This window comes from Triticum urartu, chromosome 4A (genome assembly GCF_056163025.1).
Source record: "Triticum urartu cultivar PI428250 chromosome 4A, HENAU_Tu73, whole genome shotgun sequence".
Classification (NCBI taxonomy): Eukaryota; Viridiplantae; Streptophyta; class Magnoliopsida; order Poales; family Poaceae; genus Triticum; species Triticum urartu.
Window position 1 is genome coordinate 358,058,600 of NC_141876.1, and position 19,609 is coordinate 358,078,208.

A 19,609-nucleotide genomic window follows, 5' to 3' on the forward strand; every position below is an offset into this window, starting at 1 on the left:
CCCCTGCTGTCACTGGGAAAGGACACCACAAGATTGAACCCAAAGCTAAGCACTTCTCCCATTGCAAGAAAGATCAATCTAGTAGGCCAAACTAAACCGATAATTTGAAGATACTTGCAAAGATATCAAATCATGCATATAAGAATTCGGAGAAGAACCAAATAATATTCATAGATAATTAAATTCATAAACCCACAATTCATCGGAACTCGGCAAACACACCGCAAAAGAGTATTACATCAAATAGATCTCCAAGAACATCGAGGAGAACTTTGTATTGAGAACCAAAGAGAGAGAAGAAGCCATCTAGCTAATAACTATGGACCCGAAGGTCTGTGGTAAACTACTCAGACATCATCGGAGAGGCCATGGTGTTGATGTAGAAGCCCTCCGCGATCGAATCCCCCTCTAGCAGATCACCGGAAAAGGCCTCAGATGGGATCTCACGGGTACAGAAGGTTGAGACGGTGGAAAAGTGGTTTCGTGGATCTCCTGGATGTTTTCAGGGTATAAGAGTATATATAAGCGAAAGTAGTAGGTCGGTGGAGCTCCGTGGGGCCCACGAGCATTGGGGGCGCGCCCTCCTGCCTCGTGGGAGCTTCGTGGACTTCCAGACTTGTATTTCAAGTCTGATGGGTTGCGTTTGTTCCAAGAAAGATCCTCACGGAGGTTTCGTTCCGTTTGGATTCCGTTTGATATTCCTTTTCTGCGAAACACTGAAATAGGCAAAAAACATCAATTTGCACTGGGCCTTCGGTTAATACGTTAGTCGCAGAAATAATATAAAAGTGCATATTAAAGCCCATTAAACATCCAAAAGAGATAATATAATAGCATGGAACAATCAAAAATTATAGATACGTTGGAGACGTATCAGCAATCCGCATCACCAATTCTCCTCTTTGTATTTCCAGCCAAATTCATGAACTATGTCATGCCACTGATAAAATCAGTGGTTTTCCGATTCTTCATCCATTGAGATCATTCCATCTGCACCACACAAATGGTAATTAAAAACAAAACAAAAACATTAATACACAGATTAACTGCTGCCCAAATATGCTTGCATAAATCACAAGGTTTTATTTTCATAATTACTGAGGGCACTCCATGTTGTTATCCAGACGTGCAATGACAAAAGTTAATGGCCAGGCAATTTACACGCAGAGTACTAGTACAACACTACCCTTAGGAATTCAATACCTTAATTAAGCCACTCACAAAAAGAATACCTTAATTAATTAGCCGCGCGGCGACCTCCCCCCAGCAGACAAAGAAGCACGATGCGGCGGCACACCGAGACAGCAGGGTCTAGGAGCAAAGCTTAGTGCGTCCGCCGCCTGAAGTTTGACCTCCACTATCCCGCCATCGACTGTGATGAATGTGCTCGAATCATACCGCCGCCACCTTGATGGTTGAGCTCCTCCTATCTCCCACCGCAGATCGAGGATTGACCTCCTATGACGCTGCCACCGCCCATCGACAGAGGATTGACCTCTTCTCGGGTAGCCACTGCCTAGGCCGCCGCTGCCATCTCTATATGTAGAGCGGCTGCTTTTTTTGACGGATATTCGTAGAGCGGCTGTTTACACGGTATCAGTATAACTCAATTATATGGACAGGATAGTACATCACATATGGTTATGTAACGACAACCGTGTCTAACCTACGTTGTCTTCTCACACGGTTTGGTGTGGAAATCGTGTGAGATGTTGTAATACCTAACACATACGACATGTATAAATAGTGTGCCATATACAACATATAGTGCCATAAGTAGTTCCCGACCGTTAGCTTATCCCCACAGTTTCCCCATTTCTCCCAAATACCTACATAGCCTCCAAATTCCCTCGTGTGGTGCTGACATTGGGGGAATGCAGATGAGTGGTGCTGATGGTTTAGGTGCGGCTGCTCCTACTCGTATCGCCACCACGACGGCGGTCGCCGTCGAGAACTTGCCTAAGGTCATCAGAAGGAAGGTGTACTACGGATCCAAATTGTCCTGTCAGGTTCCAATCTATCCCGATCTTTTTTAGCATGTCCAAAGTATAGCTCCTTGCTAAATCCATCCTGAATGACACCCCCTCCCCCCAGGAAAGCGATCTGCCGCCGGATCCGGAGCATCACTTCTGACTCCCACAACACGAGTTCGACTCCGGGTTTTGCGCCACTGAGAAGTACCAAAAGCTGAGTTGTGTGCACGGGCACACTCCCGCTTGACGTGTATGCACGGAGGGATTCGACATTGGCAGGCGGTTTCTCAGTTGCCCCTTAGAGGTTAGTGCTAAGTTCATCATTTTACTTCAGGTAATGCCACCGCTCATCCTGAATGCTATTTAACATTGGGAGGGATATGAGGCTTGTGCCTTTGTTAAATAGCTGGATGAAGAATGGCATGGCAGGGCTCGGAGTGTTATCACCAAGCTCGCAGGAGATAACGTAAAGCTGAAGAAGAAACTGGCTGGTCTGTAATGTGCAATTAGTACGATGAAGCAAGAAAGAATCAATCACAGTAAACAGATGAAAGCAAGAGACAAGAAGGAACTAGCATGTGTAGTTCTGGTTGTCGCATTAGCCATGTTCTATGCGTTGTTTACAATGATGATTAGGGGTTTTGTTTGACAGTATTTCTAAAGCACATCTAGATGTGCTCTAAGTAATGCACATATAGGTCCTATGGCATTGATGTTACGTGAAGATTCATGCAGATATTTTCCTTTGTCTTTTTCCTTTTCCTTTGTAGTTTGATTATTACTGGCTTTATCAATAAGAAGAGCTCAATGTATTGCTTGCCAACTGTCCTACTCCATTCGTACCGGTACCGATGCATAATCCCAAAACTCATTCCTTCTTTTTGTCCTGAAAATATAAACCAGCCAATAGGAGTCCTGCGCAACCCCGGGAATTTGGAGCGACCGGGTATAGATAATTGCAGTTGATTATATCAGCGGTTAGATAATACGTCAACCCCCGCTTCAATTGGCATTTCCTCTTCTTTGCATACCCTACTTAAGTGTCCACCATCTTCATCGTCTCCGGCAAGCCGTGCTACACACTGGCACACACTCCGCAGCCATGTCGAGCGATAGCGAGGAAGACAGTTTGGCCAACAGTCTGGCGCCCGATGATAGGTCAACATCGGAATCATCCTACTCGTCTTCCATGAGTCCAGCGTCGATCTCAGACCTCGATTATATCCGGATCATGGAAGGGATGCCGCCTCCGAAGTCGTCAGACGAAAAAAAACTGACGAGGAGCCGTCAGAGGATGGAGAAGAGGACGACGATGATGAGGAGGAGGAATGTTCGAACAAGGAGGAGGAGGACGACGACAGCAATGGCGATGATGACATCGGCGTCGATGAAAAGCCAACCGTCAGCAGCAAGAAGCGTCCTTGCCAAGACGATGTCGCGGGGCCATCCAACAACAACAACAACAACAAGGACTAAATTAAATAGACTGTACATATCTCTATTTCCGTTCGCTCATATTAATTTGTTATCTCTGTTTATCCGGTCAATCTCATCACAGACGGTTATTAATAAGTATTCGACAGAGATCTTCTACATTATCACCCACAGGTTGGTCTGTTGGACTGTCTGCCCTGATGAGCACACAATTCACAAAAAAGTCTGTATGGGCTGTCTATAATGATCGCACACAATTCTGATTACCGACCTGTTTGTCGGGTATCACACACATCTTGGTACGCCGAATCGTTTGTGTTCACCTCGATCATCGCAAACAGTTCATCAGAGCGAGTTGTATGCCGTATATCGCACACACATTGATATGGCTGCCCGTTTCTGTTGTTCTGTCTAATCGCAAACAGTTCATATGGATCAACCGTATGCTCAACATCACACACGCAACTAAAATCTGAATCGTGTTTGATGTGCCTGCCATCGCAAACGTTTTGCACCTTTTTAACAATTATTTTACACCACCGTTTGCGATTATTGCATCGCACACAGATTTGTCGAAGGGTCTCTGAGGGAGTCCTGGATTAGGGGGTCTCCGGACAGCCGGATTATATCCTTTGGCCGGACTGTTGGACTATGAAGATACAAGATTGAAGACTTCGTCTCGTGTCCGGATGGGACTCTACTTGGCATGGAAGGCAAGCTTAGGCAATACGGATATGTGTATCTCCTCCTTTGTAACCGACCTTGTGTAACCCTAGCCCCCTCCAGTGTCTATATAAACCGGAGGGTTTTAGTCCGTAGGACAACATACAATCACACCATAGGCTAGCTTCTAGGGTTTAGCCTCTCTGATCTCGTGGTAGATCAACTCTTGTAATACTCATATCATCAAGAACAATCAAGCACGACGTAGGGTTTTACCTCCATCAAGAGGGCCCGAACCTGGGTAAACATTGTGTCCCCTGCCTCCTGTTACCATCCACCTTAGACGCACATGAAGCTCAAAATGCCTGGGCCCAACGGAATCATCACTCTCGCCAGCGATCCGGACATAGCACTCCGCGCCGAAAACAAAACAGCCGCACTGGCCCTCGAGGCATTATCCGAAGCCCTCTCGGCCGAGGAATTAACCATGCTACGCTCCACAGTGGACAGGGACGACGTGATACTCGACAAGAGGTCCAAGTCCACCTCTTTTAAACCAGCGGATGAAATAGTCAAATTCCAAGTCCACCCAACGGACCCTACAAAAACGGCCTCCATCAGGGCACAGTTAAACCCCGATGTGGACGCCGCACTACGAGAGTTCCTGTGCGAGAACTGGGGCATATTCGCCTGGCATCCCTCAGACATGCCAGGAATCCCAGCAGGCTGGCCGAGCATAGCCTCAATATCCTAAAGGGATTCAAGCCGGTCAAGCAAGCTCTTCGGCGTTTCTCCGAACCTAAGAGACATGCCATGGGAGAGGAACTAGCCAAGTTATTGGAGGCCGGATTCATCAGAGAAATAAAACACCCGGACTGGCTAGCAAACCTGGTGATGGTACCAAAGAAGGACAAATCCTGGCGCCTTTGTGTCGATTTCAAAGACCTCAATAAAGCTTGCCCAAAGGATCCCTTCCCCCTCCCACGCATCGATCAAATCATTGATGCTACCGCAGGACACGAGTCATTGTGTTTCCTCGACGCATACTCCGGTTACCACGAAATCAAGATGGCGGAGTCCGACCAAGCCGCAACGGCATTCATCACACCATACGGTCCCTTCTGTTTTAACACAATGCCTTTTGGGCTCAAAAATGCCGGCGCAACATATCATCGCATGATTCAGACATGTCTGGAGAAACAAACCGGCAAAACAGTAGAGGCATACGTAGACGATGTGGTCGTCAAAACTAAACACGTCGACTCTTTGATAGACGACTTGAGGCTCACATTCGACAACCTCTGAACATACGACATCAAGCTCAATCCGGAAAAATGCGTTTTCGGCGTACTAGCCGGAAAGCTCCTGGGTTTCATTGTCTCCAGTAGAGGTATTGAAGCTAATCCGGCCAAAATCCGAGCTTTGTCACAGTTGGCTACCCCAACAGACCTCAAACAAATCCAAAAGTTAACTGGATGTGTGGCGGCTCTAAGCCGCTTTATCTCCCGCTTAGGAGAAAAAGGCTTTACCCCTTTATCGCCTCCTTCGGCGCACCGAACACTTCGAGTGGACGGACATGGCCACAGCCGGATTGGAAGAAATAAAGGCCATCTTGGCAACCAACCAATCCTGGCCGCGCCAAACATCAGCAAACCAATGCTGTTGTACATTGAGGCAACTCATCAAGTTGTAAGCGCGGTGCTCGTTGTCGAACGGGAAGCGGACGAACATAAATTCCCTCTTCAAAAGCCGGTATACTATGTATCCACTGTCGTCACTCCATGCAAATCACGGTACCCGCATTACCAAAAGATAGCATATGCAGTATTCATGGCATCGCGGAAGCTACGACACTACTTTCAAGAGTGTTCGATTACAGTAGCCTCGGAAGTGCCACTTAATGATATTATAAACAACCGCGACGCTACGAGCCGGATTGCCAAATGGGCCATTGAGCTCCTCCCGTTCGACATAACATACAAACCTCGACGAGCCATTAAGTCGCAAGTATTGGCCGACTTCGTCGCCGAATGGACGGAGGCCGAACTCCCTAAAGAGTACGGCGCATACTCCAATTGGATCATGCACTTCGATGGTTCTAAAATGCTGGCTGGTCTAGGGGCTGGCGTCGTCCTGACGTCCCCAACCGGAGATACCGTTCAGTACGTATTGCAAATATTGTATACAGACTCCAACAATGCAGCCGAATACGAAGCTCTGTTGCATGGTCTTCGGATGGCAGTCTCCATGGGCATTCAAAGCCTGGAGGTGCGTGGGGATTCAAACCTCGCAATATCCCAAATAAATGGAGACTTTGACGCCAAGGATCCGAAAATGGCGGCCTATTGAAACACCGTCCTAAAAATGTCAGCTCAGTTCGAGGGGCTCAAATTTCACCATGTGGCTCGGGAAAACAATCAGGCGGGGGATATCCTCGCCCGCATCGGTGCAAAACATGATGCAGTACCCCCAACATATTTTTGGAAAGGCTGTTCAAGCCATCCGTAGTATGGGAAGGGGACACCGGTAACAACAGTCCGGACCCGGCCAAAATACCCGATACCGAACTCTCTGGCACAATCGGAGGCTCCGCCACCGAAATAACAACTTCAGCCCACGAAATAATGGCCATTATTGCCCCGTGGACAGAACCATTCCTGGCCTATCTAACTAGACAGGAACTTCCGGAGGACCAAAATGAGGCACGCTGCATAGTGCGGCGATCCAAGGCCTACAGGGTCCATGAGGGAGAATTGTACAAAAAAAGCACTATCAGAGTCCTTCAAAGGTGCATCTCCGAAGAGCAAGGGCGGAATCTTTTGGCATAAATTCACGCCGGACTCGGCGGTCATCACGCCGCAGCCCGGGCTCTTGTAAGCAAGGCCTTCCGTACAGGATTCTATTAGCCAACGGCCCGGGCAGATGCATGGGACTTGGTCCAACGCAGTGCCGGCTGCCAGCTCTTTGCAAATCAAAGCCACATGCCACCCACCGCCCTCCAAACAATCCCCATTACATGGCCCTTTGTGGTCTGGGGGCTTGACATGGTTGGACCCCTTAAAGGGGGAACCCACAAGAAAAAATACTTATTGGTCATGGTGGATAAATTCACCAAATGGATAGAGCCCAAACCTGTTAAAACAGCTGAATCCGGACCGGTGATAGACTTCATATCCGAGGTTGTACACCGTTATGGCGTCCCCCACAGCATCATCACTGATAATGGCACGAACTTCACAACCGACGAGGTAAAACTCTGGTGCAGCAAAATGGGCATCAAGCTCGATTATGCTTCAGTCTATCACCCACAAACCAATGGTCAAGTCGAGCGAGCAAACGGTCTTATAATGAGCAGCATTAAACCCAGATTAGTGCGCTCCTTAACAGAGTGTAACACGTACTGGGTAGAGGAGCTCGACTCCGTACTCTGGGGGCTGCGGACCATGCCGAATCGTAGTACCGGATATACACCCTTCTTTATGGTGTACGGCGCAGTGGCAGTCTTGCCCTGTGACATAATTCATGACTCACCTCGAGTGCGCATGTACGAAGAAAGAGAAGCCCAGCTCGATCGGCAGGACAGTTTGGACACCCTGGAGGAGGAGCGCGACATAGCCAAAGCCCGTTCCGCATTTTATCAGCAACAGGCTCGCAGATACCAAAGCAGAGAAGTACGGGCCAAAACTTATAATGTTGGCAAACTAGTTCTACGCCTGCCGGATAAGAAAAAGAACAAGCTCGAGCCCAAATGGGAGGGTCCCTTCATTATTGACCAAGTTCTGACCGGTGGAGCGTACCGACTGCGGGATGCATCGACTAGTCGACTCGAGCCGAACCCATGGAACGCGGCCAGGCTCCGAAGATTCTATGCCTAGCACCGGACTCTATGTTAGTCCCCTCCATTTGTTCATTTTCTGCATATACATTATCTGTCTTGTTTCTCTTTCTTTCTTTCTTTTATTATTTCTCTAGGCCTTCAAGGGTCACCTTGTGCCTCGCTTGCACATTACAGATGCGCTAGCCGCACTCTTCATACCTGGGGGCTTCTTTCACAGAAGCTTAACTTATTTATCTGGGCCTCATGTCCCACACATGTGTTATACTTCCGCATGTACCTTTTTTCACCATTATATGCATCGATATGACTTAAGTTTTGGCCAAGCTGGGTTGCCTGGCTCTTGTATTTATGCCCTACGTTCCCGTTAATTCGGCTAGGGCATAAGGGGAGCACCTCTGCGATTGTTTCTGCCGGGTCAGCCGGATGTGTACCTCAGACTGGGTGAAGCCGAAAGCTAGCGTTCTTAAGGGAATATTCGGTCGGTGAACAAAAGATGATTTTTATTTATTGTCCATATCTGCCCCCAGATGTTTTTCCTGCGTTTCCTATCGCAGTCCAGACATGCACTTCAGGGCATGCTTACCCAGGGAAAGGAACCCTTAACGGAACTATTCTCCCTGGAAGATGTTTCTTACTACCCATGTAATATAACATAACTAGTTGGGCACTTGTCTGATAAAGCACTAATGACCCCTACGCCTGGTCTCCACGCATACCCCGATTCTTATATAACTGAGCGGGTATTCGGATACACTCCGGACTATTGGGCCCGGAGGTTGAAGCGAAAAGGTCCGCAACGACAAATGATCTACAATCCGGCTAGAAGGCATTATACATGTCACTCTAATTACATAGTCATGCAGACTGACTAAATTACCATCCAACAGGCGGTCTAGCTTACAATCCTATTGAGAATACTTTGCGGCTAATTCTACTTGCCCATAAACTAAGCTAACGGGGATCTCTTTTCCGTCGGGCCCCACGGGTCCGACCTCGGCCATGTGATTTGGGTCTGCCTTGGTATACCACGTCTTCACCATGGCCCAGGCTTCTCTGGCACCCTGTCGGCAGGCTGATATCTTCCATAATCGGAAGCGCTGCTGTGCTCCCTTGAGCTTCTCCGCAAGCTCGGCAACGCCCTCTGGCAGGGAGACGGACGGCCACAAGGCCTGGGCAACACCCTGCATCAACTGCCGAACTTGTTCGTGTAGATGTGACAACTCGGACAGAAGATCACCCACAGACCCGGGCATTTCCTCCGCGGGACGATCCGTCAGCATACCTACAGACATAACGCTGTTAGTCGGCTTCTTCGCCGAACTCCTTTAAAAGGATTCTTTCAAGCACTTACTGAAAATGCCGTGCCGAAGCCGCTTATTCTCCTTCTCGGAGTCTGCAAGCTGGCCTCGAACGTCTTTTAGTTCCACGCTCAGCATAATATTGGCATCTTGGAGATTGTTTTTCTCCCGCCTAACCTCAGCCAGCACGCATTTGCCAGCCTCTAGCTGTGGCATAACATGCTGGTCTTCCGGATTCTCTCTGGATTCATCTGCAACATCTGTTGTTAGATCTGCAGCCATGTCGCACGTTATATGGTAACCATCATTCTTTAAAGTAAATGTTACTAGCAGGTGGCTTTTTCGGTTCCTGCAATGCGGCTACAGCAGCCCACAGTTGGGTCTTGCATTCATCCAGCTCCTGTGACAGCCTAGTATTCTTCTCTCTAAGAACCTGCACAATAAAGATGATCTTTAAATCAGTTCTGCTAACTGTTTCAAGTCTCAGGGGCTACTGATACATATAAATCGTCAGATTTACTCACCCGTACATCCTTTACATACTGATCCGTGGCTCTAGCTAGACCATCTTGAGCAACACGGAGGTGTGCATCTCCAGAATTGAAGGCGTCAAACGCCTCTGGTGAGAAACAAGCGTCATGGAGTATGGCCCGGCGGCGCCTATGATTCATGGCGCTTTCCACTTCTGAGTTTGTAGCAGATAATCTATCCGCATCCTCTATAGGGGGATTATCCGACGCCTGCCCGATATCGGCTTCTGCCTCCATGTCCGGTCCTGGCGCCCGACTGGTGGAAGCGTGATTGGCAACATCGCTGGACATATTCCGGCGAGCGTTTTTTCTGTTAAAGAAACACGGGCGTCATTACATTTCGAGAAAGACGACAACCATGGGGCAGGGTTTTTCTTATACCTTTGCGCTGGCATCTCCGTCCTGACTGCCTTCCTTTTTGGCCTACCCGGCCTCGGTGCCTCTTGTTGGCGAGTTGCTGCGGGTTCGGCAGGGCGTCCCGAATGCCTTCCCTGTAAAAGATGCCATGTGTATATGGTGGGTGAAGTGCCTAAAAGGGATCCTAGTTTTGGAGTTGGGATTTTTGGTTTTTCTTACATGCGATGCAGCTAGCAGTCCGGGATAGTCGGCCGTAATGGCCACCATGGCATCGTCGCAGCTTAACTAATAGAACTGCCGGTCTATCAGCTCCACAAATATAACCGAATCTTCTTCAAGTCCGGAGTTGAGGGCCCGGTCAAGGTCCTCTGGTTGTGGAGAAGGGCTGCTGACCTCCTTTATGGCTTTTCGCAGTTCCTGCCGCAAAGTGGCAAGGTGAATACTTACGACAAAGAATGCGGGAAAAATGGGAGCAGGGAGATATAACTTACCCAGCTTGGAGGATTGTACATGGAGAATCCATCCCGTGGCTTGATGCGAGTGAACTCCTCTTCCTCACCCTTGAACAGTTTAGACATAATTTTTGCTAGAGCGGCAGCATTGTCCGGACCCTTATGCCCGCAGCGGGTGGCGTCATCTGCCCCGTTATAACACCACAAGGGGTGCCCACGATATTGAAGTGGCTGCACTCCCTGCATTATGCAAATCGACATATCTTCGATTATTGTCAATCCTGATTGAGTCAGTGCTTTGATCCGGTTCATCAGACAGAGGAGTTCTCCATTGTCTTCCGGCTGGGGGCTCCGTGGGCGCCAACTTCGGCTCTTCTTTAGAGGAGCATTGTTGAACTCAGGAAGACCCCGCCGAACAGGGTACGAAAGGGGAACGTCCTCCATATAAAACCATTCTGAAGGCCAGTCTTCGGACGACTTCTTCGGGGTACCGGACAGGTATCCGGTATCGGCGATGCGCCATATTTCGGCTCCGCCCACTTGATAAAGTGATCTCCTCTGTATGCGAGGGACGAGGCAAAATAGCCTTTTCCACAGCTCGAAGTGAGCCTCGCAGCCTAGGAACAACTCGCAGAGAGCAACATAGCCGGCGATATGTAGAATGGAGGCAGGGGTGAGATTGTGTAATTGGAGGCCGTAGAACTCCAGGAGCCCGCGGAGAAACGGATGAATTGGAAATCCGAGTCCCCTTAGTAAATAAGGAACAAGGCAAACCCGTTCCCCCATGGAGGGACAGGGAAAGCTCTCCGCTTGCTCCCCGCCATTGTAGGTGGCAAGCCCGGCTCGAACGGGCACCATCTACGCCGGAGGGAGAAATCCCTTAGTCTGCAGTTCGACTAATCGACTGTGCGGGACTTAACACCTCTCCCAATCACCGGGCTTAGGGCTACGGGGGCGGGAGGAGGAGCTGCGGAGGTCGGCCATGCTGGAATGGATCTTTTCAAAACGCGCTCTGATGGATTCTCGCTGGGGGGGGGGATGGTATGGATCGGATCTAAGAATCCCCATCCCTTTAATAGACAATTTATTCATCTGGCTAGGGGGGCAAATGTAAAAACGCCTTGGCGCCTCGTATTCATTCAACGCGTGGGAGAAAGCCCTTATTGGGCACAGAAGCCAAGAGTTTCAACATTTATGGAGCCGGACACTGCTTACAAACACTTGAAAATTGGAGAAGAACCCGCCTTGCAATGTCGAAGACAACACTACGCGCGGGACTCGTCGTCATGGAAGCCTAGTTCGGGGGCTACTGAGGGAGTCCTGGATTAGGGGGTCTCCGGACAGCCGGATTATATCCTTTGGCCGGACTGTTGGACTATGAAGATACAACATTGAAGACTTTGTCTCGTGTCCGGATGGGACTCTACTTGGCGTGGAAGGCAAGCTTAGGCAATACGGATATGTGTATCTCCTCCTTTGTAACCGACCTTGTGTAACCCTAGCCCCCTCCGGTGTCTATATAAACCGGAGGCTTTTAGTCCGTAGGACAACATACAATCATACCATAGGCTAGCTTCTAGGGTTTAGCCTCTCCGATCTCGTGGTAGATCAACTCTTGTAATACCCATATCATCAAGAATAAATCAAGCAGGACGTAGGGTTTTACCTCCATCAAGAGGGCCCGAACCTGGGTAAAACATCGTGTCCCCTGCCTCATGTTACCATCCGCCTTAGACGCACAGTTCGGGACCCCCTACCCGAGATCCGCCGGTTTTGACACCGACAGTCTCTGATCATAGTGTCGCCTTAGCAGCATCCTGAAGTAGTGACACAGCTACACCCAAACATGTATACATTTTGGACAGGTTTTTTAATTTCAAAGTATTTACATGTCAGTTGCACAATAAGGGATAATAGTTGCACACCAATCAACTATGTGATTTTTTTTCAATTTATTATGCATGATCAGTTGCATACATATGTACACTAGTTGCACAATTTGTCTATATTCATTTCCCTTGTTTTTGTCTTAGGTGGGCGAAGTTGGAGTTGAAGGGAACATTCCTCGGCAACGTTCACAAGCTGGAAGGATTAGGGCCTCACCAGGGATGTTTGTGAAGGTGAACAAGGAACTAACACATGTTCAAAGGTATTTCTTGTATGAGAAGATGTTAGGAGGTTTGGTAAACTTAGCAGACACACTGCCTTCTGACTTGACGAAGTTCCTAGTCCAGTTGTACGACCCAGGCAGTTTAGCTTTGGTATTCCCAGGCATGGGAACTATTCCAATAGATGCTGCTAGTGTGCACAGGAACTTTGGTTTACCCAACAAAGGGCCGCGTCTGAAATACATTGTTGAAAAGGAGGCTGTGAAGACTGTTAATCAGATGTTCAACCACACCGGGCCACCAAACACCCCACAATTACCGAATTCAGCAAGACGATGAAAGCTATGAAGGGAACAACTGATAACAAGTTCCTCACTGGCTGGCTTGCAATTGCTTTCAGCACCTTTTTAGCTCCTAGAACTAGTCTTTCTCTGAGCCCACATTGCTACAGTTTTGTGCTAGAACCTGATGTTCTATTGAAGAGCAATGTGAGCTTATTTGTTGCTGACCACATAAACGAAGCATTCTGCAACATGGGTGAGGACAAGCAAACAGTTTGTTGCTACCAGTATCATTTGATGGTGAGCTCTAATTAAGTTTTGTATCTGTTAGACGTACTTTTCTATAGGTTTTGTGCTTTATCACCAATGTTCTCATATGTTTATTCCCCCCTTTTGTTTGTCTCTTGGGGATGATGCTATACAGATTCTTTACATTGATGCACTTGATGTTAATGTGCGAGTAAGCCACTACGAGGTTTGAGCCCATGCCTATGATAAGAATCTAATCAATAATATAATGAAAAAGGACTTGATTTCGCCTGGCATCTTTGGGAAATTTCAAGTGAGTTGGTCATTATGCTCAAAGTCTGTAATTGCACATTTTTTCACATATTTGTAAGTAGTTGCACATGTCTATATTGATTGTTGGCACATAGACTTAAGACAGTTGCACACATGCTTATTTCATATTTCCTGTTACAGTACCACTTTCATTTTGGACTTCACATAATAATTTTAGTCAGTTTTTGCTTCTGAGGGCATGTGGTAGTTGCTCACATATATGTAGGTAGTTGCACAAGTCTATGTTGATAGTTGGCACACAGACTTATGATAGTTGCACACATGCTTTGTTTCATATTTTGTGTTACGGTACTACTTCTCATTAGGACTTCACATAGTAATTTTAGTTACCTTTTTTGCTTCTAGGGCATGTGGTAGTTGCTCAGATGTGTGCTTTTTTCTTTTATAGATCCACATAATAACTTTGCTTTTGTTGTTAAATGATCTTTATTTTTGTGAATAGCTCAAGGAGCAGTATAGAAGCAAAGATGATTCAACACTCTTCGGAGGATTGCTGCAGGCAGAAGCGTTTGTGGCATCAAAGGTTCCATTGAGTTACAATCTCCACGTGAGTTATCCTTTTTGCTGGCCCACTTTTTTTACTAGAACAAAAATCATGTTTTTTTATTATATCATGTGTTAGTTGTACTAATCATCCTTTGTTGTTTACTTTTCTGCGCCCAATGCATGCATGAGTTGCACATAGTTATTATGTCAGTTGCAACATAGCTTTTGTTTACCTGTACCAAAGTTACACTTTAGTTGCAGCAGCCACCTTTTTTCTACTTGAATAAAACTTATGCTTCCACTTACACAGATTTCACAACTCCCAGTTACAAACTATGTTTTTTTACTTCCTGCAAACTTACCCCTCTTCAGTTGCACACTTTCATTATCTCAGTTGCACATTACTTTGGTATACTTGCACCAAACTTAGGTTTGCAGTTGCAAACAAATATACTTTCATTATCTCCATTTTCCTTTTTAAATTTTAAATTTTGTTTTTTCTAATGTTATGTAGAAGTTCAAGTTAGCAAGTATGGTTCATGATCTATGTAAAGGAATATCGGACAATCTTAGCAACTTCATCGAAGGTTTTGCCAAGCTTGAGGAAGAGGAACCATATTTGTCTCCTCTCAAGGGGCCTTCAAGTGGTCAAACAAAGTCTCAAAGCTCACACACTAGGCGACGGAAGCGTCAATCTGTTGCCAAGCAAACAAAAGAGGTGGATGGAAGTGAAGAAGATGAATTTGTGGAGGAAAGTGAGTCAGAGGAAGAAGATGTTGACCTGGGAGTTGGAAATGATTCTGAAGAAAGTGATGAGTTCAAAGAAGAAGATGAGGATGAAGAGGGAAGGAATGTTGAAGAACATGATGATGACAATGGCAACGATGATGGTGATGATGACGGTGACGATGATGCCGACAACAATGAAGACAAAGAATAATCCGGTAATGAAGATGAGGAAGAGGAAGAGCAAGGAGATGGAACAAACAATGGGGAAGCTGAGGATGTCGACAAGGTTGATGGAGATGAGCAAGGAAAGGATGGGGACAATGATGATGATAGCGAGGAGACACACGACGATGACAGGGGGCCTTTGATGGAGGCAATGCTAGTGGGAAGGATGATGACGATGATGATGGCATGGGCGGCGGTGACAACAGTTCAAAGAGGGCAAACACTTCTAGAGATGGAGGAAACAACAACAGCAACTCAATTGATGATAGTGTAACTCTACAGTTTTTCATCCAAAAGGACATTCATCACAAGGGTGAAGATTCGAAATCAGTTGGAACCAAAGCAGTTGTGCCTGAGGAAAGTTTCTCACCTTTTGACTTCTGTAGATCAGAGCCAGCAATCCCCAACAGATTTGAAATCCCCTTGCTGGAAACTCATGCAATCATTGACATGAAAGAGAAGGGTAATACCTTTAAAAAATAATGAACGACGGACTACAAAGCATTGAGGAAGAAATGGAAGAGGCAGGAAAGGGTTTGGACTGGATTGGCTCAAAAACCATGCTTTACAAGATAATGAAGGATGGTGCTGTATTTGAAGATGGTTGCATCCCCACCGCGCCCACCCACTGTCCCAAAGCGCAAGAAGCTCATGACACTTAGCAAGAACTTGGTGTTGGGTCAACCAAAAGATAAGATTCCTTGTATGGGAGATAAAAATTCGAAGAACAGTAGTAAATAGAAGGGAAAGGAGGTGCCAACTCCAGAGCCCAAGGAGGCAAGCGCTGTTCTACAGGAGCCAACCGTTGCGCATGTAAATACCAAGCGCACCACTACAACATGCAAACTCCCTGGTAAAAAAAGCAACAAAACAATGTCTTTTTCCAAGGACACAAAGTTTGCATAAATGGAAACAAAGGTGCCAAGCCATGTTGTTAAGATTGCATCAAACAGTCAAGAGAAAGTTGTCAGTATGCCGTGTAGGAAGTCCGCAACCCCAACATCTTTTGTGGCACCTCCAGCTTCAAGTGAGCCAACTGTTTGTCCAAATAGGCCAACTACAACATCAACTACGCATGATACATCAGCAATTAAGGAAAGTGAAACTACCACTGTGCCAACAACAAGAGGAAATGAGGCATCTGTAGTTGTATGTGTCCTACCCCCATCAGTCAACACAGAACCCCAAGCTGTCATTGTGCCAATCCCAAAAACTGCATTGCCAATCCAAGCAGTCAATGTGCCAACCCCATCACTCAATGTGCCAACTCCAACCCCAACCCATTCAGTCAACATGGAAATCCCAGCTATCAATAATGTTGTGCAGGCTCAGAAACAACATTCGCCTACATTTCGTGCTCTTGATCAACAACACACCTTTACACAAGAGTAAGTTTACAACCTTGTTTCCAAGTGTATACCGCCAAGACCACTGCCAAGCATAATTGCACGAACCAAGTCAGCGGGTGATGCACCCAAGGATGTCCAAGGAGAGAACAACATTGTGGATCCCATTCGTAGAGCATCGTCAACAAGATCATATCATGGCGATGGGTTCTGCGACGCTCCACCATTTGACTTGGGTTTGGATCTTGATGATGACTCCCTAGTTGCCACAGTTGACGAGCCTAACAAATCACAAGTGACAACACAAGAGGCAGGGTTATCTAAAAGTAGCGAGGAAGATGATTGGGATTTAGCAACTGTGAGAGAGGTTTGTGCTGCTGCAGATAAGGTTGTCACTGGGAAGGCACCAATTCATATCATCCTTTTGGATTCTCCAGATGAGTTTCCCACCCCAGATGTGACAGGTGCTTTAGGGGGTGCAAGTGGGTCTGGCAGTACCACATCTGGCCCACCAGTGAAAAAAAACACAAGGAGGATAATCAAGCCAGCTGCTATCCAGAGGTCTCCCTACATCGACTACAATAAAACAAAGATGTTCAGTTGCAGTGAACAAGCTTTATGCAGCAGTCCTCTATTATGTAAGGAATTTACCTGGAGTAAACGTCACAGAAACAAGGTAAAACTAATACATTGTGGTAAATCTATATTCCCTCTTCTCTTTTTAGTTGCCCAATCAGTCTTTACAGTTGCAGTTTCATGTCTATTGAAATTGCACAAAAATAGTAATATAGTTGAACATCTTTTTTTGTCATAGACATATGTAATAGTAGCACAACAATAGTAATTCTATTTTTTTATAGTTGGAACAGTCAGTTTTTGTACTTGCAGTTTCATGCAACATCACTTGCACAACAATATTTATATAGTTGGCACATCAAGCTTGCACACCTTAACAACAGTTACTCATTTTTTTCATTCACTTTTCATGCATTTACGGCAACTAGTTAATCCTGTTTTTGTTCTTTTTCTTTGCCCTCGTATTTTTTTCCAAACAACCCTGACATCATTAACTATGGTGGGTACTTTGTGAGCCTAAAGGAGTTGGCTGACTCAATGAAGCCTACCAAATGGCTATCAAACGGTGTTGTTGAAGCTGCACTTATCCAAGTCAATGAAACCTTACCTAGTGACTCAAAGAAGGTCATCATGCCACTAAGGGGTGCTGTAAGTTGAATGAGAACTCTTGTTCTTGTTACACACAACATTACTGTCCCTTTCTTTTTATAGTGTGTTTCCTAAGAGTCATCTTTTCCAATGCAGACACGCTTGCAGCAAGGAATATACCACGCTGCCGAGATACATTCTAAATTTGAGAAGACTAATCGCCCAGAATGTCAAGATATGTTCAGTTTTTTCTGTCTACACAAACTTTGTGTTTTTCAACTTTTCTTGTTGCATAGCTCTTGTTTTTCCCTTGCCAGATCTTCACAAGTCATAATTATTTTTTGCCTTCTTTTTCTGTGCTGTCAATATGTGCAGGTGATGCTCCCTGTGCTCGAGTTCGCTGATCCCAATGACCAAGAAGGAGGCAGACACTACTGGGTGTTTAACATCAACTTAAGGGATCAACATTTCGAGGTGCTAGATTCTTGGAGGAAGCTCGACAACCCTGACTTAATGCACTGTGCTTCAACTATAGTGGGGGCAGTGAGGTGTTTATGGAAGCACCATTACCCAAAGCACAATATCAGTCACTTTCAGGTCGTCGACATTGATGTACCCAAGAAACTCGGGAAGTAAGTCATGCACACACGCTATTTCCCTCTTTCATTTTTTAAGTTGGCTTCTGATCAAGAGAAAATTCAACTACGGGGGGTGGGCGGTGCATGGTCCTTAGATTGTTTGCACCAACCACACCATCTAGTTGCAGAAAGTCTTCATACAGTTGCACACATGTCAATGGGTAGTTGCACTTGTTTTTGAGCTAGTTGCATGATGCAAAGAGCATCTATAATGTATGTTTGTCCACCTTTCTCTTCTTGGATTTTGAAACAATAGCAGTTCAGGGGGGAAAGTTGCATGGTCAAGAACATGGTTTTGCAAAAGCAAGGCTGTTAGTTGCAATTTTTTTTATTTTCTTTTACTATGTTTTCAGTTGCACGAGTATGGCCCCAACTCATGTTGAAATAACAATGTGTTTTTCCTTCTTTTTCTGCATGGCAATGAATGTGGTGTCTTCATGTTGTTCAACACTAGCATTTGGAATGGGAGACAATTGCCAAATTACGACCCAAAAGAGTGCCTAAGCATGAGAAGGATAATGACCCACAAGATGGTTGACTTTGCTCTCAACAAAGCCCCGTGGAAGGATATTCTACGGTACAAAGAGTAAGTTTTGTTTTTGCTCTCTCTTATCCGCTACCATCGGTCTACATGTGTGATGCCCCAAGATCGGAGCTTTAGACGCCTTCCATACTTTCCGAGTTTCCTCATGTGATTTGTTTTGCTTGTTGCATTCCTCTTTGCATATTTTGCATTGCATCATGTCATCATGCCATCTTTTTCTCAAAGCTAACTAAAACTCAACTAAATAAATTGCATGGATCTTCAGTCCATTTAAACCGAGGGAATTCACGTGGTGATTCTCTTTACAACATATACCCCAATATTAGGGAGCTATATTAAATATTCCACTATTTTGGAATTCACCTTAACACACTTGCAAAAATCCCAATGCCTTTGTTATCAGAACTCTTGGCCTCTAACTTTGCTATATATCCTTTCTCCAATTTCCGGAGCTCCACCAAAAATCTGAACATTTTTGGACCTTCCTAACCCTCACTTCCTATTCAAACCATTTGAATTTAAATCAAATGAGTTTGAATTTAAACTTTGAAAAATGCCCACTCCATTTTTCTTGGGTCATACACATTCTTGTGAGTCCGGGAATATAACCCCCATGCCCAAATTCCATCCCCAACCCTCTCTTTCTATTTTTCTTCTATCTATTTTTTTGTCTTAATGGTTAAGAGAAGTGAGTAGAGAGAGAAGAGTGCCAGCCCACCGCTTCTGCCCATCTGCACCTAGGCTGCGGCCTAACCAATCGGGCTTCCTGCGCCGGCCCATTGACCCAGCCGCCTCCTAACCCTAACCCTCTCCCGAAACTCCACAGCCTCCCTCGTCTCCACCCCGCCTCCAGGAGCCCACGTTCGATCCCACTCCTCTCCATCGATCCCTTCCCTCGTCTCCCTCCTCACACCGCCAGGGGAACCCACGCCCGAACCCCATCTCCATTGATCCACGTTTT

At 46.2% G+C, this 19,609-nt stretch overlaps 1 pseudogene; it reads left to right on the top strand.

Moving 5' to 3' along the window:
- The first annotated feature begins 1,874 nt into the window (after positions 1-1,874).
- On the top strand, positions 1,875-18,102 carry LOC125554735 (uncharacterized; annotated as a pseudogene).
- The last annotated feature ends 1,507 nt before the right edge of the window (positions 18,103-19,609 follow it).